The sequence below is a fragment of the Aedes albopictus genome, chromosome 3 (genome assembly GCF_035046485.1).
Source record: "Aedes albopictus strain Foshan chromosome 3, AalbF5, whole genome shotgun sequence".
Lineage (NCBI taxonomy): Eukaryota > Metazoa > Arthropoda > Insecta > Diptera > Culicidae > Aedes > Aedes albopictus.
Window position 1 is genome coordinate 251,484,758 of NC_085138.1, and position 26,909 is coordinate 251,511,666.

Here is a 26,909-nt window from a genome sequence, read left to right on the forward strand (position 1 = left end):
GAGCGAATTTCCCAGTGATTTTTTTTTCAAGAATTCCTCTTAGAATGCCTTCAGGGATCCTTCTAAGAATTTCTTAAAATGTTCCTCTTTTATTTACTGTCTTCAGTTATTACTCATATAGGAATCTGTAGATATTTCACTAGGATTTCTCTATTGGATTCGGCATCCTCGATGGTTTTCGCGAGGGTTTTTCTTGGAGTTTTCCAATTCCTTCGTATTGCTTCTGCAATTCTTTTAGAAATTATTATTGGAAATTCTTTTGGAATATGCTGGAATTTATCAACCCATTTCTGCTGTGATTACTCCTGGAACTGTTCCAGATATTTCCCCAGTACTTTTTTCAGGAATTGCTCCATGGATTTCTCAGAGAATTTTATCTGATATCCGTACAGAGATTCATTCAAAGATTGCAGTAGGAATTCCTTCAAACATTTGTCAAGAAACGCTCCAGGAATTCTTCCAGGGATGCCTCTAGGTATTTCTACGGAAATTACAGTAAGGATTCTTTCAGAAATTACTTAAGGGATTCGTCCAGAGCTCCTGGAATGCCTTCAGGGTTACATCCCGTAATTCCACGGGAATTCTCCCAAAAAAAATCTTCAAATATTTCTAACTATCTCCGCGAATTTCTGAATTAATATCAGATGAAATCCTCGTAGACATTATCGGAGATTCACTGCTGCTTGATTGAAAGCTGCCCGAAGGAGTATTTGGAACACATTTTGAAGAAATCCTTGAATGTTTTACTTATGGAATCCCTGAAGACTTCTGATTGAATTCTAGTAGAAATGTTCGAAGAAAAGTTTTAAGAAATTTCAACAAAATTCCTAATAAATCACTGTTGATGTAATAATTTACAAAAAAAAAAGATCGTAGATTTTAAGTCCTTGGACAATGTTCTGGAGAAATAATTGGCGGATTTCTTGAAGAAATCTTTGGGGAAAATTCCGGAGAATAGCATTATAGAACATCAAGGGAAAATACTTGAAGGGTTACTCTTGAAAGTCTTCATGGAGGTATCCTTGGTTGATATACTATAGGAATATCTGGAGGAACTCCTGGACATCATAGGACAAATTTCTTTGGAAATCCTCAAAAGAATCCTCAAAAGAAACTAATTCAATTGATAAAGATATTACCGTAGGAATCCTTGTACAAGCTTCTAATTATTTTTTGGTTGAATTCCTTAATGAATGCATGTAGAAATTTCCGAAAAAAAACCTTCGATTTTAAAGGAATTACTGAAAGATTTTCAAGTAGAAATTTCTAGATGAATTCCTGGAGAGCTCCCTGAAGAAATTCCATAGAAATACTTGGATAAAATGCTCAATGGAATCCTTGGAAGAATTTCTTCAAACATCTTTACAGGAGTCCTTGAAAAAATCACCTCACGAATGCTTGGAAAATTTTGGGTCAATTTTTGAACAAAATCCAAATGCAACAGATCCTGATTAAACCATCTAAGAAATTCTTGACATAATTCTATGAGGAATTATCAGGCTGATGAAATATGAAGCATCAACAAATTTTATGACTTAAGTGCAAAGCCTTCGGTATACCAATCCTTGTGGTCAGTTCATGATTTTTCACATGTACAGATGGATACATTACTAGTGAAATTACGAAAAAATCCACAGCTCAGGTGAGATTTGAGCTCACGACCCTTATACACTGCTTTTCTAACTAAGCTACCGAGCCAATTAATGACACGGCATTTTGGTTGGTACAAGGTAATTCAAATTTCATCGATCACGCTTCATCTTTTCCGGCAGAATGTCCAATCAAATGATAAATTTTATGTAAGTCCATGACCTTTCCACCAACTCTAACGAAGACAGCAACTTTTTATGTTGTCAGGCTTTTGAAAAATTAAAACTTTAAAATTTCTATCTATAACTCTCTTACAACACCTCAATCCCGCAACCCACGAAGTTTTGATGGACCAATCCAATTTTCGAGCTGATTGCGACTGCACAGCTTAGCAATCACAAAAAGAAACGTCAGATTCCTCATCCCAATCCCTTACGTAACTCCAAACAAATCCCCAAAAGCCCTCGGCCCGAATCACTCGAATCACCACCTCAAAGACCCGCGCAATAGCGCTGCTGCTGCAGCTTAATCGAAGCGGGGAACTCACTCATAAATTGGCAGTTATCGAACCGCCTTCGAACTTAACACTGATGCCGCGCCGTGCCGTGCTTCGAAAGTCTCGTGTCCACTTCTTCGTCGACAAATTGCCAAATCACGTTTCCACTCTTTTCTCACGTCTATCAATAAAAATCCACTTTTCGGGTCCCTAGGTCCTCCGATCAGATCGTCGAGATTATCGACGACCGACCACCATCAAATTTGATCAACTGCAGCGCGCGGGTCCAGAGATGAAAGCCTACCGAAACGCCGCTCGGGAGAAGTGTTACCGTGCACTTACACCGAGGTTACCGAGAGGGGTTACGGGGTTACATCATCAACGGCAAGACTACGGCGGCAACGGTACGTTGATTCATAATTCATGAAGACCTCGGGAGTAGTGAGAGAGAGTTGAAGTGACGTCACGACGGTGCACACATTTCGCCAATTTACGGCCCAATTGGCCAATGGTGATTTATTCCCTTTATCGCCGTGGCCGTCGTGGACTTGTGTAGCCCTGGGGTAGGACCATTCAACAACTCATTAGAGGGGCCCGGTTTGGTCTTCAACGATCGCCGACAGATGGTCGGCGGCCGCCGCCGTAGCGTGCCTTGGTCTTGCTCTTCTCCGCGCGAATTGATGGGAATTAAAAATCAATTTTTCAATTGCACTCAATGATTGCACCGTTTGGTGCAAATGAGGCCCGAGGCCCGGAGATTGTTGAACCTGCTTTGCCGAAGCGGTGCGTTGGGTATGCGTTCCACCAGAGAAGGGTCAGTCAAGTTGCCGAACTCTCGCTCGCGCGTAATGAGAGCTTCCGACGATCGTTAGGCACTCGTGTGTATGTTGTTTTTTCAAGTTTTCCTTTCGTATGCAAATTTCCGGGAAAGCACTAATCGATTGTTTCGCTGGGTTTCTTTCTTGGCCAGTCTTCGGGGCTCTTAAAATAGACTCCGCTCTATTCCAGAACCCGTAGTATTCCAGCAAGACATTGTACACTTTCAACCGCATCAACAGCCTCGCTTGGTATCCATTTCTCGGGTGTTTTTCTCTTCACTTCACTCACGAAAGCCCCGCGAGGTGTCACATTCAATTTTATTACACATCCCTCACATATCCCGGATCCCGCATCTCAAAACTCACTTGTAAAAGCGTACTCTCTATCCGCGAACTTGCCCCTTCGAACGACGTACTCTCGCGCTGCTCACTTTCTGTGCTAACGTGTGCTACCCAATATCTTCTCCTCACTTAACACACTTTTCTTCTCGCATACCTCTCCACGGCACACAATTAACATCAACAAAAGAGATAAAAAACAGCCCTCGAGAATACACGAACTAAAGTTTCTTACAGGGAACTAAAAGCGAAATGAACCGTTCGGCACGAAACCCAAACCAGTACTGACAGTCAGCCGTTCAACCGACTAGCACGAGCGCCTTGCCTTCCCTAGTCGACGACCAAGACGGTGTAAACGGAGGTCCCCTGTGCACTAGCGTGGCTCAAAATACCACATGTCAAAAAGTTCGATGGGCCCCCTTCTCATTTTGTTCTATATGACGCCACGATGCTCTGGTCAAATTTTCAGCTAAATCCGTTAACATTTGGGCGATGCTAAACTCATTTGAAGTTTGTATGGGAGTTTATATGGAAAAACATCGTTTTTAGCAATTTTTTCATGAGGGGCACTATGTTTTCTTAAAACACATAACCGATTCTATAGAACTATAGTCTCACATGTGCTGAAAAACTTTGTCGAAGACCGCAAAGTCATCCGAAGCTTGTAAGAAAATATATTACATGCAGACCATCTGGTGGTGCTTTACATTTAACATGTAAAGGAATAACAATAGCAATAAAATCTCAACGAATGGGCCCGTACTGTCTAGGCTATAGCTTTTTTCGCAAGTGTCTGATCACTTTACGGTCTTCGACAAAGTTTTTCGGCATATCCCAGGCTATATTTCTATAGGATCGAATACGTGTTTTAAGGAAAATTAGAACCCCTCAGAAGAAAACTGCAAAAAACGATGTTTTCCCATATAAACGCCCATACAAACTTCAAACGAGTTTAGCACCGCCCTAATGTTAACGGATTTAGCTGAAAATTTGACCAGAGCATCGTGGCGTCATATAGAACGAAATGAGAAGAGGGCCCATCGAACTTTTTGACATGTGGTTTTGCCATACAAGCTTGAGCCACCCTACTGTGCACCCACACGCAATCCAAACCTACAACACTTCCACCGAACGAACGAACGAACGAACGACAGCGACTGACTGCAGTCCACTGTATTGGTGGTAATCACGCGGCTACAACTCAAGAAACCTGCATTCGTAGGACCCGTTCGTATCGTATCGTATACCTACAGCAGCAGCTACCCACTTGGAACGAGCCGACAAAGCGATAAAGAAAAAAACAAAACAAGACACTTAAACCGACGCACGGCGAGAGCGTGGATAACACACGAACACACAGCTGTAGTATAGCTACTGTCTGCTTCTACACTGCTGACTGCTGATATCCAAGAAGCAGAGGTAATGGAACGCGTCGGAAAGTGGACCGATCGCCACTGCCACCGTCGTCGTCGCGAGAAAACGGAGGTGTAATGACTGATCAAGTGGGCGATGCGATGCTAGAAATGACCTCACGCACAGCACAGGTACGACTCCTCGCGTAGTCGTATACGCGAACGCACAAACGACGTACGCAGCACTACCTGATAAGGTCGACGTGGACGGATCGGACTGACAAACGGACAGTCGATCAACAGTGACGTCATCGACGCAGTCGTCATCGTTGGTGATCGCGTAGGAGATCGCTCTTGCGATCGACTCAAATCAACGCCCACAACGACTTTGATTGCGCTCAATTATTAAATGCACCGTGGACTTCACACCGACTTGAACGATTCGAACTCCTCGCTTCATGGTCCTGAAGCTGAGGTAGGGACGTTGATTGCTGAATCCGAATTGACGACGGGACGATGGAAAGATGGAAATGAATGTGCATGCATTCATTAGGGTCGGTTGGTGATGACACTGAACAACTGAGACTGTGCGCCCGCGATGATGCGACTGAGATGCAAACAAGTTATTCCAGGAATTTTGTCGGTCGGTCGGTCGACAATGGTTGGGGGAAGTTCTCTTCCCTGCGTATTTCAAGGTTATGCCGGGGGGATTATGCAGGCTGTGTGTTGGAGATTGAAAAAGATCTGCGCTTGTTTCTTGGAGTGATGATTGTGGTCGATCCCGGACAGACAAGGACAGAGAAGGTGGTTGCTTCTTGGAAGGAACGCTATGTTTTGACGGAGGTGGAATGCGCTGAGCGGTGTTGGATTGGGTCGGAGTAAAGTTCTACACTGGAGATGTGGGTTATACAATTATACATACTTTCCAGTGTTGCAAAAAAAAGTCATTTAATTCCTTTTTCATCAAACATTTAAGCCAGAATAGCTTCTTGTCATGTTTCAAACGATGTCAGTCAATGAGATCACCTATCAAAATTTGATATATTTGATATTTAAAATATCAAATGTTTGTAAACAAACATGTTTCCGTCTCTGTAGGGCCTATCTGCATCCACCAACGCACATGACTTGTTTACGCAAAGCAGATCAACCCTTTTGAAATATTAAGCTAGAAATGAGAAGGGCATGCCCGACAATTACGAAGTCCGTTCAGCTGCTTAGTTTCGCTGATGATATTGATATAATAGCTCGAAAACTTGAGACGATAGCGGAAACGTACATTCGATTAAGGCCTCAAGTAGGGTATGTGTGCCATCAGTAATCTCACGCTCCCATATTCATCCTATTCCAAAACAAGCGATTACGGCACCGATTGATTCCGTTCTTTTTGTTTTCATGGGTGCTTACTTCCAACAAAAAATACAAAAATAAGAAACAGAACAAAAAGCTCTTCAATCCTTTGTTTTTTGTAGGATGAAAATGGGAACCACATGCTTATAAAGGAACCAATACCCTACATAGGGTAAATTTGACAAGGAAAGTACTCAAGAAACAACATCTGTTTGGCACTAACGATCGAGTTAAACAAGATATTTAAGCATTGGTTTCTTGTTGGACAAATATTTGACCCTGTGTACTGGGATCCTAAAAAATGAAGCCATGCGAATCGAATTACTCATTAAATATTGAAGATAAAGTATATGATGGCAAAGGGCTCTAGTAAGGAATTAACGCACCCGCCACCCGAGTTGCTATCGACGGTGATGAAATCGATGCGGCTGAAGAATTCGTGTACTTGGAGCCAATGGTGACCGACGCCAACGACACCGGCAGAGAAATTTAAAGACGCATTGTGGCAGGAAATCGAGCTTACTTTGGACTCCGCAGAACTCTACTCTATACAGTAAAATACCTTTGAAAGTGCTTAAAATATTCTTCCACTTCCACTATTTATCCACTCCAGAATGCGAAAAACTATGCAAAACTGTTATAAGTTTACTCAATTTTTGATTTGATAAGTTTAAAGTTTGATAAATCATAAGAAAACGCTTAAAAGTATGTATTTTCCTTACTAATTATGGGATTACCCCAGTAAAAGTACAATTTTATGCATACATTTCAATAGTTATAGAACTTTTGATGATAAAATCGGGTTTCGTGAATACTTGACGGCTACAAACATTCATTTGAATATTCATTACGTGTGCTAACAGAAGTTTGAAAGTGTCTTTGAAGTTCGACTAACACGCAGTTTGGGAAAATATTGAATTTAATCAAAGAATAAAAATAGAAAGAATGCCCTCTCTTGTTTTTTCTATGTAAACGTCAAGCGACAAAACAAGTGGTGTTCTCTAAGCGTTTCAAGGTGGAAGCTCTATGTAACGGTGTTCGTGATTTGTCATAAGAGAAGGTGGTGTGCGTTTGTTTTGGTATCCGCATGCAATCAGTAACGCACACTATCGCATGAAAGTTGAACTTTCATCCGCAGATAGCGCTACGATAGTGTCCCCCCGAGCATCAGCGGAGTGGGCATTCTTGATATTCTTATTCTTTGATTTAATACACAAAAAAGTGACTAGTTTACTATACAACATGTTCCTCATCATTCAATAACCCGATGAGCCAAATGAGGGCCTTTCCCTATATTATTTATGTTTAGAGTGTTATTTTTGACAAAAAATGGACCTCAGTCGATCAATTTCACCAGAAATGATGGTAACCAAACTTTCTGGTGGAATTCTTACAGAAATTTTGTATTTGAATTTCAGATAAAAAAAAAATTACATATTCCAAGATTCCTAGAATAATCCCTTTCAAAAGTTTTGCACAACATATCAGTCTTGTAGAATGTGTTGTAAATTTCGCTTGAAATTTACTTGATTTTACAAAGCATTTGGGTAGATATTGTCCAAGAGTTTAGCTTCAGTTGTTATCTGCATGTAAGCAAATATATCCGGATTAAAAACAAACTTCGGTATCAATTTCTTAAAAAAAAAACACTAAGAAATTATCCTAGAAACTAGGGTTTGAGTCTCATATTCCACGACTTTTACAGGTTTTTTTGATAGATTTTACCAGGAAACCGGCAAAACCAATATAATCAATAATTGTCCATTGTCCATTTAGAATTCGGACTAGGAAATCACCTTTATCAACTCACAGATGCAATAACAAAGCAAATGTATTGTACTTTCGTAGAAAAATATCATTGAAATCATTCAATTTTATTTTTTATACTTTTTCTCTTTTTTCCCGTGTTAACCTCCCCAAAAATCTGCACAAAGGTAGTAAATTTTAGCATCAACCCTTTCGGCATATTCATCTCACAATCGGGTCATCTCTGTCGAGTCCTGATACCCTCCACCAGTCTAATTAGGATCCCAAAGAAATTTTGCCAAACATCTTGCGAAATTAAAGGCAATTGTGAATTCAGAAGAGGCGATTTTCAATGTTTTTTTTCGTAAAAAACACTATTCATCCGTGATGATACCACTGAACATCTCTGGCTGTCGTGACAGCTCACCAAAAGTAGCTGAAACCTCTACAGATCCCTTGCGTGCAATTTTGAAAAGCAGCACGCGATTCTCGAGGCTATCATCCTTGTACACCTTTGGTGTCATTATCATGATGGGAGAAAACAATGCGCTGAGTTCGAACTTTCTGCCAAATCTTGGAGTTCCAAGCAGATTTATCCATGAACACAAACTTCAATCTTCCGGGGACACTTCCTCATGGCATAGTTAATCTATTGTGAAAATGTATGATGTGTTATTTAAGAAACTATCATAAAGTTCTTTGATATTCTTATTATTGCGACAAGCGTTTGGTTATTTTCTATACATATTTTGCTCAATCCGTCACATCAAGTAACGGCATGTAAAGTTGGTTTCGTTTTGCATTTAGAACAGAGTGTGGTTCGCGAAGGCATGCCATTTAATAGCAAAAGACGCTTTTTTTTCATTTTATGAAATAATTTGAATGGTTTGTCGTCTTCGTTGTCGACATGTGTTATATATAAGTGATCTCGGTCTCAGTAAAAACGCACGTTATACTAATATTCCTTCCTTTCCTCGATGGCTGTAAGGACGTGGCCGGCATTGTTATTGACTTAATAAAGTTTGGAATTCTAGAAGGTGCACATTGAGAACGGTAAGTTATGTACTCCCATGCTCCGTTTTTTTGGTTTCCTGTGCAATTTCGATTGTTCTGGTCAATCACAGAGTAGCAACTACGAATTGTACGTTCATCTATGCTCATGCTCGTGTGAGTTTGGTGTAATGAATTAACTATAGTTAAAGTATATCTCAAAAAGCGGGTAAGTTGAGCCATATTGCCAAAAAATATTGATCTACTTTAGAACATTATTAAAACCATATGGGGGCAAAAAAGGGATGATATCAAACTAATAACAAGCTGAATGAGGTGGGAGTCGTGGAAATCAGGCCCAAATCACGGAGGTATTCGCTTCAATGGTTAAAATTCGAGGATCTTGTCCATAGTTGATGAAGTCTTCTAGTAGTCTGTTATAAGTTTGACTATAGAGATCAACAATTTCGTCACAAATCACCAGACGGAAATCTTAATGAGCACAGCAAGTTGCTGAGGAGTAAGATTGATCTTGTATTGGATGGCGATTCACTGCTTGTAGTGGATTGTATACAGATCTAGTGGTTACTTAGTGGTTCACTTTCTATATTCAACTATACACGGTCAGAAAATTCACTCATTTTGGAGCTAAAGTGGGACAACTCAAAAATGAGTAAATTTTATTTCCAGCGATAGCGCTGGCCCAAGTGCGAAAATCTCATCAGTTTAAGTTGTATAATATTCTTGCTGATGTGAAGAATATTATACGGCTTTAATTGGTTGGATTTTTGCAGTTGGGCGAGCGCTATCGCTGGAAACGCTATTTACTCATTTTTTTAGCTGTTCCAGTTTAGCTCAGTTTTGTGTGAATCTTACTCATTTTAGAGTAACTTTTTCATAGCGTGTATTCAACGGTTGGAATACATTGTATTACTCAGCATCTAGATCTTCCTATTTAGATGAACTGTACGACATGGCAAGTCCTGCACTGGTGGTGGCTTCACATCATAACATATTATATCATTTAGAGCGTCACAATAAATTATACTTTGCGTCCGGATGTTCAAACTGGACAGTGCTTTAGCATATGGCTCGTTAAACTATCTAAAAATCCCCTTGTCCCCACATGCAGTAATTCTCTCATAAATTTCGAGAATATTATCTGAAGTAATGCTGATACGTTTGTAAATTGTTGTGAACATTTCGTCAGCTTATTTGCTCTGTTAACTGTGGTTCGTACATCTGTCCCTGAACTTTCATGTGCATTTGTAGCGCTCCAGTTATTTCAGGCAGTGATCCAGTACAAAACACGCAAGCCGTCCTCTAACACGGATATCAAATGATAGACGGTCTTGTGTTGTTGCCAGAATCAGGATGCCCACTTGGGATTAAAAATTCCTAACACAAGCAATGAAAGCAACGAACGCTGCGAACAAAGGGCAATCTGCCAGAAGAAATATGATTAGGGGCTGTCCATAAACCACGTGGTCATTTTTTTGGGACTTTTCAACCCCCCCCCCACACGTGGTCATTCGTCCATACAAAATTTTTGATTTGTCCATACAAAATGGTCATTGCCCGAACCCCCCCCCCCCCCCCAATGACCACGTGATTTATGGACAGCCCCTTATAGGATTGACTGATGGACCAAGAACATTAATGAAACCTCGTTATCCTGGGATTGGACTACGTTATCTATCTAGATAACTATTATGTCTTGCACACTCCCGATCAAAAGTTTGGGGTCACCCCATCAAAAACATGTAATTCATTCAGGCTCATATCTCCGCCAACTTGCGTCCGATTTCAAAACCCTAGGTCTCATTCAAAAGATATTAAGCCAAAGTAACTTTGAACATGCTTCAAGTGAATTTTTTTCAAAAATATTTGTATGTAAACTTAACCCAAAGTTGCCAAATTATCTAAAAAATGAATATAAACTTACGGCAGTCTCGCTGGAAATTGGGTCGACCAAATTTTAAGATGAGAGCGGTAATATGACCCATTTTCTATTAGCTTTCAACTGCTTTTTACAGAACTTAGCTAAAAAGTCTAGAAAAAAAGTTATTAAGTAAATTAATCCTTGATGTCATCGACCAAAAGTTTGGGGTCACCCCTCGAAATGATGCATCGGCCAAAAGTTTGGGGTCACTATCGTAAAACATGGAAAAGTGATTTGTTGATACCTTTGTCATCTTTCATTCAATTTTAATTCTTCTTGGCTTATTTGAAACAAAATGAATGATACCTCCTGCATAGACATTGAACCACACATATTTGTTGAAATTTAGATACTAAAACTTAACGTAAAGTTGCCTCATTTTTTGAAGTGTGGTGAAATGTGTTAACTTTACATAACATTTTTATATACAAAAATCGTTAAATACGTTATGTTAAAGACATCAAACGTAAATTTAGTTAATTATCTTTAAAATGAGCCAAAAATAATTCAATATAGATGACGAAGATATTACCAAATCACTTTTCCATGTTTTACGAAAGTGACCCCAAACTTTTGGTCGATGACATGAAGAGTTAATTTACTTAATAACTTTTGTTCTAGATTTTTTAGCTAAGTTCTGTAAAAAGCAGTTGAAAGCTAATAGATAATAAATCATATTACCGCTTTCATCTTAAAATTTGGTCGACCCAATTTCCAGCGACACTGCCGTAAGTTTATATTCATGTTTTAGAAAATTTGTCAACTTGGAGTTGAGTTAACATACAAATTTTTTTGAAAAAAATTCTTTTAAATCATGTTCAAAGTTTCTTTGACTTATTATCTTTTGAATGAAACCTTGGGTTTTGAAATCGGACGAAAATTGGCGGAGATATGGGCCTAAAAAAATGACATGTTTTTGAGGGGGTGACCCCAAACTTTTGATCGGGAGTATATGTTGTATTTTGTGCATTTTTAATGTTCTATTTTGTTTTCGTATCTAAGTTCCCAAACGTGGGACCCGATACGGAGAAAAAATGAGCATTTATGTATAAAGTTCCAATTTATTTTTCGTTGTTACAATTCAATCTCTGGAAAAATCCCGCGAGATTTTTTTACGGATGAATAACGAAAAGAAACACGGGAGAAATCCCTAAAAAAAAACCTGGAGAAATCCTTGGAAGAACCCCACCAGAAAACCATTCAGGAATACCGGGAGTAATCCAATGCAAGAATTAATGCAGGAATTGCGAAATATATCTCATAAGGAGTTTCTAGAGAAATTCAGGAGAAATAATGGAAGGAATCCCCAAATGCATCTCGGAATAACTACCACGAAGAATAACGGAAGTAACTCCGGGAGAAATCCGCAAAGGAATCCCGACAGAAAATGACTCGGGAGGACTTGGATAAATTCTGGGAGTAATTCCTGAAGGAATTCACAAAGTAAGTTCGGGAGATGTCCCTGAAGGAATTCCGAGAGAAAAGATACACACTCAGTTGAGCTCGGCTAATTTTCATTCTTTTGCCGAGATCCGCACAGCCGAGTGCTCGGCAATCGCAATTTAACTGAGATATCAGCAAAAAGTCAAGTTTATTCATAGCAGCACCCATGGGTGTCGCTATCATCAAACATTAAACGTCAAGCGTTTAACCGAGATCTCAGCAAATGAACTTTAACCGAGATCCACACAGCCGATCTCGGCATTCTGTTTTAAGTGTGTAGGAAAAAAAATCTCAAAGGAATCCCAGCCAAATCCCTAAATGAATCTTGAAAGTAATCCCTGATAGAATTTGAAATGGAGTCCCTGATGAGATCCCAGGAGAAATCTCTGCGACAATATCAAAGAATTCCCTGAAAGATTCCCGGGAAAATCCTTGAAAGAATCCCTGAATGAATATCTGGTGGGATCTCTGGGGCGGAAAAATATGGAAGTAATCAACGAAGAAATCCCGGAAACAATCAATGGAGGAATCCCGAGAGGAATTCTTGAGGGAACCGCGAGATGAATTCCTGAAGTAATCTCGGAAGAATCCTTGAGAAATCTCTGACATAATCTCGGGAATAATCCGTGAAAGGATTCCGCACGCAATCTTTGTGGAAACCTAGGCGAAAATCATAGAAGAATTCTCGAAAGAATTCCTGGGTGAGTACTTAAAAGAATTCCAGAGGAATTTCCAAAAGAATTCCAAATTTAATCCCTGAAGAAAATCCAGGAATGATCAATGCAGAAATCTGGGGAAGAACTGTGGGGTTAATTGCTTAAGGAATCCCAGACGTGGGTTTCGTGGCCGAGCGGTTAGCGGTGTCAGTCGTTTAGGTGTCTCGTAAGTCTCGGAGTGTGGGTTCGCTCGCTCCAGTCGGGGAAAACTTTTCGTCAAACGGAAAATTCTCCACTGGGCCACTGGGTGTTATATGTGTTGTCCGTTGTCCAATGTTTGTAATGTTCAGTCTGTAGAGACCGCAAGGTCGAAGACGTTGAGTTGTCTTTTTTTAAATGCCAAAAAAATCCATGCAAGAAACTTTGGAGAAATCAATAGAGAAATCCCTGAAAAAAATCGGGAGTAATCCTTGCATGAATACCGGAAACAGTGCTGCAATTTTTCGACAGGCGATAGCGATATTTTGCTTTTTTCATTTTCTCCGTTTTGGTTTTCCTGTCAATGTTGCTTTCCGATCAGCAACACGGAAGCGAAATGAAATAGGTACTCACACTCGCACGCAGCGTTCTGAAAGCGAGAACTGACAGGGCTAAATTTCCATTCAATTTTCTGTAGTTAAGTGTTTTCACCCGTGGTAACGTATAGGGCACTCACTCTCACAAGCCACCGCTTGAGACGAATGGCTTCTCAGCATGAGTAGTGTGTGGATGATTGGGAATAGACCTTGCTGGGTCGCTCACGAATGGAGCTCTCGGACTCTGTCAGTTCTCACATCGAGGAACTGAAAACGACCGCCGCAGACATTCATTTTCGGCTGAAAAACAGGCACTGACACTGATATTGTGCAGGCCTAGCCGGAAGTAATATCGGTAGGAATATTTGAATGAATACTGAGAAAAAAAACAATGGAGGATTGTCGGAAGCAATTCCAGGAGAAATCTCTTAAGGAACCTCGGATTTCAAGGATTCGAAAGAATATTTGAAAAAAAAACGCACCACAGTGCCAGACGTACCATTCAAAGTGAAATTTACTGGAGTGTTTTGACATTTGGAATATGTCAACATCTTTCTACTTATTAAAATGAAAAGATTACCAATTCATTGATTTTGATGGTGTATATTCACAGAGCAGAATTTTCATGCGATCAGTGCAGGTATTATTGAAAGAATTCTGGGAGAAATTCCTAGAGGAATCCCTAAAGGAAGCCCGGAGGAAATCGTTGATGGAATCTTGGTAAAAATCCGTCAAAGAATCCAGAAGCAATCCCGAGAGCAATTTCTAAAGGAATCTAGAGAGAAATAAATGAAGGAAATCCTGATGCAGTGCTGGAAAATAACCCCAAAGGAATTCTGGGAGGAATCTTTGACAGAATTCTGAAGAAATCCCTAAAAGAATCCAAGATTAAATCGCAAGAGAAAGCCAGGAATCTTGATGATGATGAACCTGGGCTTGTTAGTGGAATACCTACAAGTAAAAAAGAAAATCGGGTTAAATACTGTTGCAGTACAGTTGAGGTCGAAATACGTATCTGTCAAAGGATGAAATTTCTTAGTGGAATTAAAAGGAACAGTACTTAATCCGATTTTCTTTTACACAGGAATCACCAATGGAATCCCGGAAAGTATCTCGGAGTTAATCTGAAAAGGAATCCCGGGGGAAATCACGGAAGGTATCCTGGAAAAATTACCGGTACAATTCCAATCAATGCAGAAATCCGAAGAGGAAACCTTAAAGTAATCCCGCGTGGAATCTCTGAAGAAATTCTCAAATCAATGAGATATTTACGATAGTTCAATTGTCGCTGGCACGACTCAAGATCCTAGATTGCACATATGCTGTTGTTCAAGATCCTACGCATTACATTGATCGTTGCCACCAATTGCCAATATTTCACAAGTGACAAATACGATACCGCACTTAACGATCACCTCTCGTCGATCCGACGCTGGAACGAACAATCGCACCATCTTCAATTACTATATAGCTGCTAGCTGAACGAAAAAGGGGGAAACTAATAATCGTAAAATTTTTAACAGTCCTCACAATGCCGGGACTTGGAAATGAAGTCGTTCTATCGGATTAGTGTCATCTGAGGTTTGCGAGGTATACTATACTTTTGTGCGGTTCATCTCCCAACGCAATTGAGGAGAAGGCATATCGCACACTCGACTCACTTTCCAAACCGCATTGTGCGCGCTAGGTGACTACGACACAGTCGTCGGTCGTTGGTGATAATAATCTGTCGCTCTGTTGAGCCGTTGTCGTCGGCGTCGTCGGATGTAGGTTTTGTTTATTTGCCTACCTTGTTGGATGCTGGGTTGGCGACGAACAGCGTTGGGAGCAGCGGAAGAAGCTGGATGACATCATTCCCCAGACGTCGGCGGCGTCACCGTCACCATAAGCCAGCCAGCCATTCAGCATCCAACCAACGTGATGATTGCTAATTTTATTACGGTGTTAACCTTTTTCGAGCAACACAACATCTCTCTTTCCATGCGCGCAGATGATTTCGGAACAAATCAAGTGGGTAACCCCACAGGGGGACAAACAGAATTCCGACCGGAGAGATGACCGAATTTGGACATTTGAGTAAGATGTGCAAAGTTTTCTTTGGATTAGTCGAGTCAGCTCCAATTTTGACACTTCCAAAATTCAAATGACACTTCATGGTCTACAGGCCGGTAATCGATTCGAAGTCAGCCAACAGCAGTCATCCCACGATCGATCTCGGGCGGAGGGTGTTGTAAATCGATTGAAAACTACAAGCGAAACATTTGTACCATGTGTGCGAATATGGAAAAATGCTCCGTCGAGGTGGGGCGGATGTAGGCGTTAGAAGTGGTTCAGCAAAACAACGTCGGCGGGCCTTCAGTAGAACTCGAGAGTGGCGTCATCATCTCGCGGCGGCGGTGGATGCAACCAACTGCCGCCCGACAGCACCTGTTCAGGAATGTGCCACTTAAGGTGACGTCAGGTGCGATTAATGGCCGATGATTGCATCCGACGAGCAGACAATACTGAAATACGGCGCCAAATCGGTCAAACCTGGGACAGGTCATCACCGAAAGCGTCCAGCTTAATGACTTTGCTTTGCGCGAGAAGACGAACGAGACAATGAAGAGATTACAGTCAGCAAGTGCGAATGACGTGTTCGCATCAGCGAGCTCAAGTGACGAACCCCATCCCGGGTTGTGTGCGATTGGTGAGAAATTCTTCCTGATTTGGACAGTTCTTCAAGTGCTCGCGAGTGATTGAAGCTCTCCAGTGACAGGCGCCTGACGCTGCTGCTGGGGCCTCAAGTGAGGTGTCACACGACGGGGTTCGAGCTGCAGAGTAAACAGTATCATAACTAGTTTTACCAGATTCTGACAACTTCATGGTGCCTTCGACGACGGCTAATCCGTGGTACGGAGCGAATGCGGTGCGTAGGTGACGTTTCAACACACACTTGACTGTGGGAAGCCGTTTGGCAACCAACAAATGCCAGCCTGCATGATGTCAGCTGGGTATTTTTATGCTTGAATATCGATCGACAGATATGATCTCAATCCATTCAAATCGAAGCATTGTACCCAGGAATTGAGTTCCAACACTGTTGACCTTCCTCCAACCGGGAAATAACTCATTCCCAGCACACAAACCTTTAGCTGCACATGCTAACCCCGTTGACCTGATTTACTTGGCTCGAGGGTCCACCCCCGATCGATAACTAAGTATGTAAGTGCCCCGCTAGAAACGATGACGGTGCAATAATCAGGAGCAGAGCGAAAGAATTTCCACCGGCCAGCGCCGCCACTGACTTGAGGATGCTTCACCAATAACCGACCGCGTCTTAGGAGTTAGGACTTGCTGCACTTAGCCAACCATTATGCTAATGACGACGCCCATTGCATGCCTGCTTTGCATGTTAAAATGTTGCCCGTCTGGTGCAGCACCCACTCAAATACCGGCAGGTTAGGAGAAAGACACGCCACCACCGCCGGTCGGTATGAGTATCACAGTCAGTACCGGATTTGAAGGTGCGCTAGTTCGCTGGCTACCGGGCTGTTCCTACGTGTCTAAAAGCACACAGCTGCCAATTGCGAATCGCGAAGTATGTTGCTGAGGTTTTGTGGATAATAGAGCAGAATTAAATTGCGAGTGGGTAACCACCACCACCACCACCACCTTTTAAAAGCTATCGACGATTATTAGGTGGAATTCAAACGCCCAGAGACGCATAAATCAATGCACTTTGTTGAATTGGCGTTATGAAGTGGGGAACTTTATGGCTTCCTAGAATAAGTATTGATTGGCCTACTTTTACTTGTAAGTATAACTGATTTAGCCAGATATTCTTATTTTTAAGGAAATTGTGTTATTTTGAAAAAAAAAATATCACGTTTAATTTAAAAATAAGAATACACAGAATCTTGAATAACTGGCAAATTGAGAGATGAAATTGTGGAAAAAATCGCATCCCGGTGCGATTTAAACCCACGACTTCGTATTCGCTAGAACTACGCTTTAACCAACTAAGCCACAGCACAGGTAACGATTCTGTGGAACAGAAAACCAAACTGACTCCGGGCCCATGCCAAGAATTTTCACAATTCCATCTCTCTTCCGGCTTAGAAATAGGAGTGTTCATGGTGTGAGCTCGAAGTCGCTTTGGCTTTCTATTCCGCAGAATCGTTTCCTGTTATGTGGCTTAGTAGGTTAAAGCACCGGTCCAGCGAATACGAAGTCCAAGGTTCGAATCCCGTGAGAATACGGGTTTTCCACAATTTCATCTCTCAATTTGCTACTTGATCAACTAGTCGGCTGTTCGAGCCCGTATAAAGTTGATCATCAATATTAACTTCTTTCCTCGATCAGCCTAGATAGCTGTGTAGTGTGTAGTGTCGGTAGCGATTGTCTCAATTGGCTAAGCATAACACTACGGACCGCCTGTTTCGGTGGTAAGAGTCCACCAACAGGTGCCCCTAATTCATGGTGTGATGCGGCTATATGCTTACCGAGGCTAGGAATGAATGTGGTCCCCAGTTAGCCTAGTGGTTAAGCCTATGGATCGCCAATCCGCAGACGGCGGGTTCGATTCCCGTTCCGGTCAGGAATAGTGTATCATTGTGCTAGCCTCACAGTATACAAATTCATGCAATCGCAGGCAAAGAAAGCCCTTCAATTAGCAGGCCAAGTCCCAGTGCGGACGTAGAGCCATAAAGAAGAAGAAGAACAATCATAGGAAGGAATGGCTATGAGGGTTTAATAAAATCCTAACCGCTATCAGAGCCTGTGAAGTACCCACCACAGTATTTTACCCTTACTACGCAAACCGGAGCAATGGTCCAGTGGACCTCCGAGAAATCAGCTGCCCTTCTTCAGTCTCAAACTTTAGGCGAAATAAGGGCGGGATTATGAAAATGTTGCTGATTAGTTTAAATTTTCACCAATTTATATGGTTTCACATTATGCTATTTACATGGTGTATTCTGTGTATCCTCGCCTTTGGCGTTTTCCAATCGATGCCGAACAGGTTTAATTGCTGCTGTTCTTTGTTGTACTGTGATTGTAAAGAGTTTATTCTTGCCTAGTTTGGGTAGTGGCTACAGTTAGGATAGCTCAGGATCAATCTTCAGCATAAAAGAACAACCACAATCAATCTTTTATTTATTATTATTATCGTTATTAAAGAGATTTGCAGCCCTAGGCTGGCTCATCTCTGACAATCAATCTTTGCAGAGTCATGCAAAATGGTACTGCCCAAGTAGCCTTAAGGTGTTTGTGTTTGTCATTATGTCTAATATTTGCCATTGAAGTCCGACATTTATCCAAGGTTGCTATGATTCACGTTGTGTTGGTCATTTGTTGGGCTTATTTGGCCAAATATTTGTCACGTCTAATGGCACCTTTAGTCCAAAGACCTTACTTTCGTAAGGTCAATTTCTATCTAGTAGACATCGTGCACTCGGTGTTTGCTACGTTAAATACAAATGAAATAGCAAACTTGCGTGTCACGCCTCGAGCCTGTGTGCTTGTCAACAACGCAATCGTAGCTACACTCGTCTATGAATTAATCACCAGGAATGTATGTGCTGTCACAATTGATGTATCTGTTAGAAATTTTAACAGATAATACGTCAATTGTTCGATTTATTTGCTGTATTATGGATCATCCCCTACGGATGCTTTCATGATCTTGGATCACACAGCATAGGCAACCGCCCAACCTTCATGGTAGCTGCTAGAGTGGAAGCGTTAAACACAACGCTTTGCTCCAGCAGAATTAGTCACGAGCTGACCAATTGGCATGTGTCAGATGAAGATGAAGCTTATCTGACCATCGCTACATCTTTTTTGAACATTTAAGTAAATGTTACTTCGCAAACATTGCGTTTCCGGAATCCCCGGTCAACAAACTGGGATCTTTTTACTGATCCGTTGATACTCCAAGTGATTTAGATGATGCCGTTGATACTACAACGACCTTCATCATGGAAACTTTTAAAGAAGCATGCCCTCTACGGTCTGTGAAGATCACAAGAGGAACCCCTTGGTGGAACTCTGATCTGGCGAAGCTCAGAAAACAATGTAGAAAGACTCACTCAAAGTGTAAATTTTCGGTAATACCAATCCGGTGGCTCGGTAGCTTAGTTGGTGAATCACTTGTCTAGCGAATAAGGGTCGTTAGTTCAAAGCTCACCTGAGCTGTGGATTTTTTCCCAATTTAACCAATAATTTACCCATCTGTACATATGTACGTTGAGTTATTTGAAATTCATAATGTAGAAAGAGTTGGAACAGACGACGTTCGGCTGGATCGGAGGCTCTCCGGTTTGCTGAACAATCCGGCTGGAAAAACCTTTGTACGAATGTTTCCAGTTTGAGTGAAGTCAGTCCGTTGAACAAAATTCTTGCAAAATCTAAGAATTTCCGAGTAAAAGAACTTCGTTTGTCAAATGGTGATTTCACTTCCTCTGACGAGGAATTTTTAGAATGTTTATTCAGTACACACTTCAACGGATGTGTGGATATTACATCTTCGGATAAACCTGATGTCTTTTCTTGTAGTTATGATTCTTTAGCTTCGGCTCGGAGTATCATAACTTTAGAATCGATTGAGTGGATACTAAATAGTTTTGCCCATTTCCAATCTGCAGGGCCAGATGGGAATCATCCTTTTTTACTTCAGAAAGGGTTTGATTATTTCAAACATGTTTAAAAAAAACTACTCGTTTGCAGTTTTGCTACAGGGTATATTCCCAAATCCTGAAGGTAAAGTAAAATTTATTCCGAAAATGGGTCGTACGTAGTACGCAGAAGCAAAAAGTTTCAGGCCTATCAGTTTGACCTCTTTTGTTCTGAAATGCTTAGAACGCATTGTGGATTATCACATCAGTGAAGTTTTTTTGGCCACCGAGCCTCTTCATGTGAACCAACATGCCTACCAATCTGGTAAGTCCACTGTGACTCTTTTACACAATGTTGTTTACGATATCGAGAAGGCATTAGCTCAAAAGCAATTTTGTTTTGGTATTTACTTAGATATCGAGGGTGCCTTTGACAACGTGCCTTTCGATGCCATATTGGAAACCGCACGGAGTCGTGGTGTATCTCCAATGATTTCCATTTAGATCTACCAAATGCTCAAAAACCGATATCTTTTCTCGACATTGCGTCAAGCAGCGATTAGGAAATTGAGTGTTTGTGGATGCCCCCAAGGGGGAGTCTTATCACCACTTTTGTGGAATCTCGTAGCAGATACGCTGTTGAGGCAACTCAATAAAAACAAGTTTCCTACTTATGGTTTTGACGACGACTTTCTAACATTGTTAGTTGGTATGTGCATCAGCACCCTTTTCGACCTGATGCAGAGCGCTCTTCAGGTAGTTGAGGGTTGATGTCGCCAATATGGCCTTTCGGTTAATCCGAGTAAAACATCTATTGTTCTTTTCACGGAATGGCGAAACCGTAATGGCGTTCGACCTTTGCGTCTCTTTGATTCTGAAATCGATGTGACTGAACAGGTGAAGTACGTTGGCGTTATTCTTGATTCCAAGCTTTCCTGGACACCTCACATTGAGTTCAGAACCAAAAAAGCTTGAATGGCCTTCGGATAATGCCGGCAAACCTATGGTACAACTGGGGGACTTGAACCCAGGTATATCAATTGGATTTATACAACTGTTGTTCAACCAATATTGGGCCTAAGGATGTCTTGGCTCTACCCCATTTGGCATAAAGTCATTTGGCATAAAAGCCATTTAGCATAATGGCCATTTGGCATAACGAGGATTATGCACATTCTTACCAAGAAGGCTGTTCTTTGTATTATGCCAAACGGCATTATGCCAAATGGCCATTATGCCAAATGGCCATTACTCCAAATGGCATTACGCCAAATGACATTATGCCAAATGGGTTAGAGCCAATGTCTTGTGTGGTGGCAAATGGGCGTAGTGAGAACAATACAAAGGCGATGTCTGGAGCGTTCTCTTCAACTCCTACGGCAGCGCTCGAAGTTCTCTTTGATGTTGCCCCATTACAAATTCATCTCAAACAAGAAGCAGTTTCTTGCACTTACCGGCTACGGGTACTCGATCTACTAGAGACAACTCCTGTGTACCGCAGATCAAAACACACCTTGTTGTTTCCACTTTTTGTGAATTGGGACAAAGTTGTCCTTGCTCCAAGTGATTTTTCATTTGCTTGTAATTTTTCCATATACGACATTTTCCACGAAATTTCCTTCCCGGGAAGAGTGGTTATCTGGAGAGAAGTACAGGGGATGGCCAAAATGTTTGGGATAGGCAACTTTTTTTTCTCTCGTAAATAATTTCAACATGCTATAACTTTTCATAGAGTGTATCAAAAAATCTCAAATTTTGACTGCTTGTCAACCTATTATATGTGCATCATTGGTACAAATTTAGGCTCGATTGATTAATGTTTCGCAAAGTTAGAACCGTTCGAGTAAAACACTATTTTTTAGACAACTCATTTTTGAGCTGTCATATCTCGGAAACCAGTGAACCGAATTGAATTAAATTTTGAACGTACACTAGCAATATGCAAATGCTTCACAAACTATTTAAACATAGGTACTTTTTAAACGTTGAAAAAAGTTATCATGGATTGACACTTCTTAGATTTTTTCGAAAAATTGTAATTTTTTTACATCAATGTCAATAAATTTTAGTGTTGATATTCAAAGATTTTCCACTTCTGTTCTCAAGTTATCTCTAATCAGATATATTAGAGCCTATTTAGATTGAAGGAAGAACACATTTAGTAATGTTTGTGTAGTATTGTAAATTTGACTTATTTTCCTCTATATGGGTACAAATTTCAACGCGGTATAACTTAATTCGCCGTGAGAAAATATTACATTATAAAATGTAATATTTTCTCACGGCGAGTTAAGTTATACCGCGTATCAATATATTGTTGATAAACGTTAAAAAATTCATTCAATTCGGTTCACTGATTTCCGAGATATGACAGTTTAAAAATTAGTTGTCTAAATAATAGTGTTTTACCCAAACGGTTCTCATTTCGCGAAAAATTCGAGCCCAAATTTGTACCAATGATGCACATATATTAGGATGGCATACAGTCAAAATTTGAGATTTTTTGATGCACTATATGAAAAGTTACAGCATGTTGAATTTTTATGTGGGAGAAAAAAAGTTGTCTATCCTAAACATTTTGGCCATCCACTGTACATCAATCAAACGATCAACGATCAAATCTGACTATACATGTCAATGGTTGCTCCTCCGTGATTGATCTGAGCTGGTACCAATTGCACTGGGATCCAAATGAATAAGGGCTGGGACACTCCACTTATTCTCAAAGTGCAATTTTAGCAGCTCATGCATTTTGGATCAATAACGGCGCCGGCCACGTCCTTATAGTCAGTTGGGAAGGGAAAGGAATGTTAGAGCACCTCTGCATCCCCACAACCAGTACGGACTGGGGTATTTGTTAGACGGAAAGGATGGGAGATCGATCTGGGAGTCAGTGATGCGATCCATGGATAGGGATTTATTTATAGTGTTCGTAAGGTGATAGATTGTGTGGTGAATAAGGTGAATAAGGTCAAGCGGCACAGCACACTTTGGTTGCATAACTTGTAGGCGTTATATACACTGTGCTGTGAATGGAAGTTGGAAGAGAGAGAAACGACTTTTTTCAATTCGTTTCTGGTTCTAGCGATGGCTATGAACACATGAATATACATGAGTTGTATGTGTAGCGAAGAGAGAGAGAGAGAGAGAAAGTGGATAGAAAGATACAAAGTAGGATGAAAGGGACGGGCCTGGGATTGAACCCATGACCTTCTGCATACGAATCAGAAGCGGTAGCCACTAGACCACCAAGCCCGTCCACTGTACATTAACTAAATTACATTTAAATAACATGTTTTGTTGAAGTTTAAGTTTAGTTATTGTTGTACTATTGATCAACTTATCAGCAATAGCACAACAGTAACAAGTTTTGAAATCACAGAAACAATTCGACAATTATGACCTGTCCCTTTGTGTTGTTCCATTTTTGTATTCAGTTAAAAAGGAAATTCCTGAACGGCTGCTTTTAAGAATTCCTTAAATAATTTTCGGATAAGCACTTGGAAGCTCTCGAGGAACCTTTCGATAAATCCCTGGAGAAGTCTTCAAGCGAACTACTGGCGCAATTTTCTTAGAAATTCCGAAGTTAATTCTTCTGACCAATTATTAGGATTCTTGGCAGCATCTTTTGAAAAACTCCTGGAGAATCCTTCGGAAAAACTCATGGTGAAATTCTCAAAGAAATTTTTAGAGAAATCTTAAGATGAACTTCAGGACTAATGATCACAGGAAATTCTGAAGAAACCCTTGGAGGGATTCTATGCAGGGTTCTGGAGGCATTTCTAGAGGAGTCTTTGAAAATCCATGAAAGATTCCGTCAAAGAACTCTCGGAGAAATTTCTGGAAGATATTTGGAGTCATTTATGGAAAAGTTTATGACCAAATCTGTCGACAAATTTTTGGAAGAATTTTATGACAAACTCATTTGTTAAACATAAAAGGAGTTTTTGACGGAATCCTTGGAGAAATAAATAGAGGAATTTTAGAAAAAAATATTGCAAAAAAATCTGATAAAAGTGCTGTAGGAATCAACAGAGGAAGTTCAGGAGAAATTATAGAAAATTTTTTGGAGTAATTCTTGTAGAATCCAGGAGGAAATTCTGCTCTCCGATTATTATCAATAACATATTAGTATCAAAATTTGTTATTTGAATATTTTCCGAATTCACTGTTATTAAGTTGTTATTGAAACTAACAAAACAAGTTATTTTTTTTTTTTTTTGTAAAATCGTTTATTTGTCATTGGTAACATTACATTTATATATACAATTTATATTTACATATTTTCTAGGTGAAATTTAACAGCACTCGTATCTACAGTATTATTAACATTATTAATAAACTTGACATAGTTAATGAACAATTTCATAGTCTTTGTCTTTTTCTCTCGAGGAATATTCATATTTATGAACAATAATTCAGAGAAACTACATATTCTTCCTATCGTGGCCCTAATCATCTGTGTTAGAACTAACCAAGCATTTTTTACTCTTTGACACTTACAAAAACGATGCTCTAGGTCTTCATCTGCAGCGCCACAGTGTAAGCATGTTGCTGTATCTGCAAGCTGCATCGAGACCATCAGAGTACGGTGCGTGATTTTCTGATTTACTAAAATGTAATACAAACTTCTTTCCTCAAAACTGAGCGTCTTTGCGGCAATATTGTGCCAAACTATTTTCCACGATATTTCTGGGTACTTTTGCATGATTTTTGGTATTGCTACTTTTTCCAGTAGGAAACTTGTTATTATTTTGGATCTTGGATTTTCCTTAACTTTTTCTGGTAAATAACTATATTCCTGCACTAATGATTGCAAACAAGGGCAATTTGAAGGAATGTTTCTCATATTTGGAGGGTTCCCTACATTTTCTAAATATGACGTGTAGAAAGGCATTGAATCTGCCTCTTTAAAGTGTCTACTTAACAGTAGTGCTTTACATTTGAATCCTGGGAGCTGCAACTTTAAGCCACCTTCCTCAACATCCAGAGCTAATTGATTGATTGAAATTCGATTTGAGCTACCTGACCACAAGAATGACCCTATTAATGCAGTTAATTTAGCTATGTGGCACTTGTTGATGTGAACAACAGATGCAACGTATCAAATCTTGGAACTAACAAAACTGTTCAGAAGTATAATTTTCTGATGCAAAGAAAGCAGGCGCATTTTATGCATCCATAATTGCTGAGCAAATTTGGTGATTAGCGGGTCCCAGTTGAAGTTAGACATCAAGCGAACAGAATTTGTAAACACAATTCCTAGTATTTTGACTCTATCGGTTGTTGACAACCACGGTAAACTCAACCGATTGGTATCTCTTACCAATCCTACATCGAGAGAAACTGTTTTAGCAATGCTTAGGATAGCACCAGATGTTCTACCAAACTGCTCGAACAGCCTTCTTGCTCTCTCAATTTTGTCCACATTAGTAGTTATGATTGTAACATCATCTGCATATACAACCAACAGATCTTCTGAGTCGTTGAAGCACTGTTCAAGTTTTGTAATTAGTGGTTGTAGATAAATGGCAAATAAATGCATTGACAGGGGGTCGCCTTGGCGAACAGACCTCTGTACGGGGAACTCACGAGAGAGGTGGCCGTTTACTAGTAATCGGGAATTTGAAAGAGAACCTATTTTCGAAAGCAGCTCTATCAGGCTTGTATTTATGCCAAGGGAACTCATGGTTTTAAAAAGGAACCTCCGATCAACACGATCGAATGCATTCTCTAAATCGAATGACATTAGCTTTCCACAACGTTTTCTCTCTCGGAGAAGTACTATGCGGTCTTTCAAGCTTAATGTTGCTTGGTATATGTTCCTTTTTTGGTTAGAGCATTTCTGAGAGCTACTGATAACATTGTGTTCAGTCAAAACACGTTCCAATCGAGATTTGAGGATTCTGGATAAAAATTTGAAATCTGCGTTTAAAAGAGATATTGGTCTGTACGATTTGATCGTGTTGTTTGAGCCTTTCTTCTTAGCAAGAACAATCACTCCGTCAGTGAATTCTGAGGAGAATTCGCCCCTTAGGGCTTCATTGAGTATGAGATTAAGGTGAACGTGGATTATATCAAAAGCTTGAGTGTAAAACTCCTTTGGCAGCCCATCAGGACCTGCACTCTTTTTGGAAGCGCTTCGTTTTATGGCGAAATATATTTCCTCCGTAGAAATAGGGTCCATGCATTTTGCATTCGCCCTACTGTCTTCTGGAATACATCTGTTACTCAGAAACTCTGTATCGTCAATTTCCTCTCTTTGAGAATACAATTCTCGAAAGTGTTCAAAAACATGTGTTTCTATGTCTGCGGAATCATCGATGTGTTCCGTATTAGACAAATCAAGTCTACTAATGATCGTTTTCCTACGTCTACTCTCTCCTAACTGATAGGCTGAGATTGTCTCACCGGAGATAAAGCTTTCATTCAAGCGTACAAACATTTTACTAAAATCTCTTTGTAATTGTAACATCTTGGCTTTGATTCGATTAATTGTGGGAAGTACTGAACGGTCACCGAAATAGTGGTCGTATGCTTCACGAAGCTGTGTGTACAAATTTTGAAAACGTTGGTTGAACTCGTCGTATTTTAACTTGGTTTTCCAACGAAAAAACGATCTGATCTTAGGTTTTGCAAAGGATAACCACCAATGCATCCATGACCTATAACTATGTCGTTGACGCGTCCAATAGTCTCACTTTAACTGAAACTCATCCATATTTTCAGGAGTTAGAATATGTGATCTAAGAGACCAGTAGCCTCTTCCAATCGCTCTACCAAGATTAGGTAGGCATAATCTAACTGTCAACGCATGGTGGTTTGTAAATGAACACACATGCGTATGCACATTTCTCAGATGTTCCAACAAACCAGATGAAACGTATACACGATCAATTCTGGATGCTGAGTTATGCGTAATATATGTATACTGGGTAACCCTTGAGTGCAACCGATCCCATACATCGGTGAGCTTTGCCTGCTGTGTTGTACTTTTGAGCGAGAGACTGAAGTTG

The 26,909-nt window shown here is 40.4% G+C and overlaps 1 protein-coding gene across 40 annotated transcripts in view; it reads right to left on the reverse strand.

The window, feature by feature from the left end:
* LOC109422269 (dystonin) overlaps window positions 1–26,909 on the reverse strand; it is a 707,557-nt gene that overhangs the window by 387,379 nt on the left and 293,269 nt on the right. For 24 of the 40 annotated variants that reach the window (XM_062860127.1, XM_062860149.1, XM_062860145.1 and 21 more), the window contains exon 1: window positions 3,271–3,599. The exons of 6 other annotated variants lie outside the window; for them this stretch is intronic. The gene's annotated coding sequence lies outside the window, so the exon portion shown is untranslated. Of the gene's footprint in view, window positions 1–3,270; window positions 3,600–26,909 lie in introns of those variants that run through there. 10 more of the 40 variants (XM_062860166.1, XM_062860165.1, XM_062860172.1 and 7 more) reach the window with 6 other exon arrangements.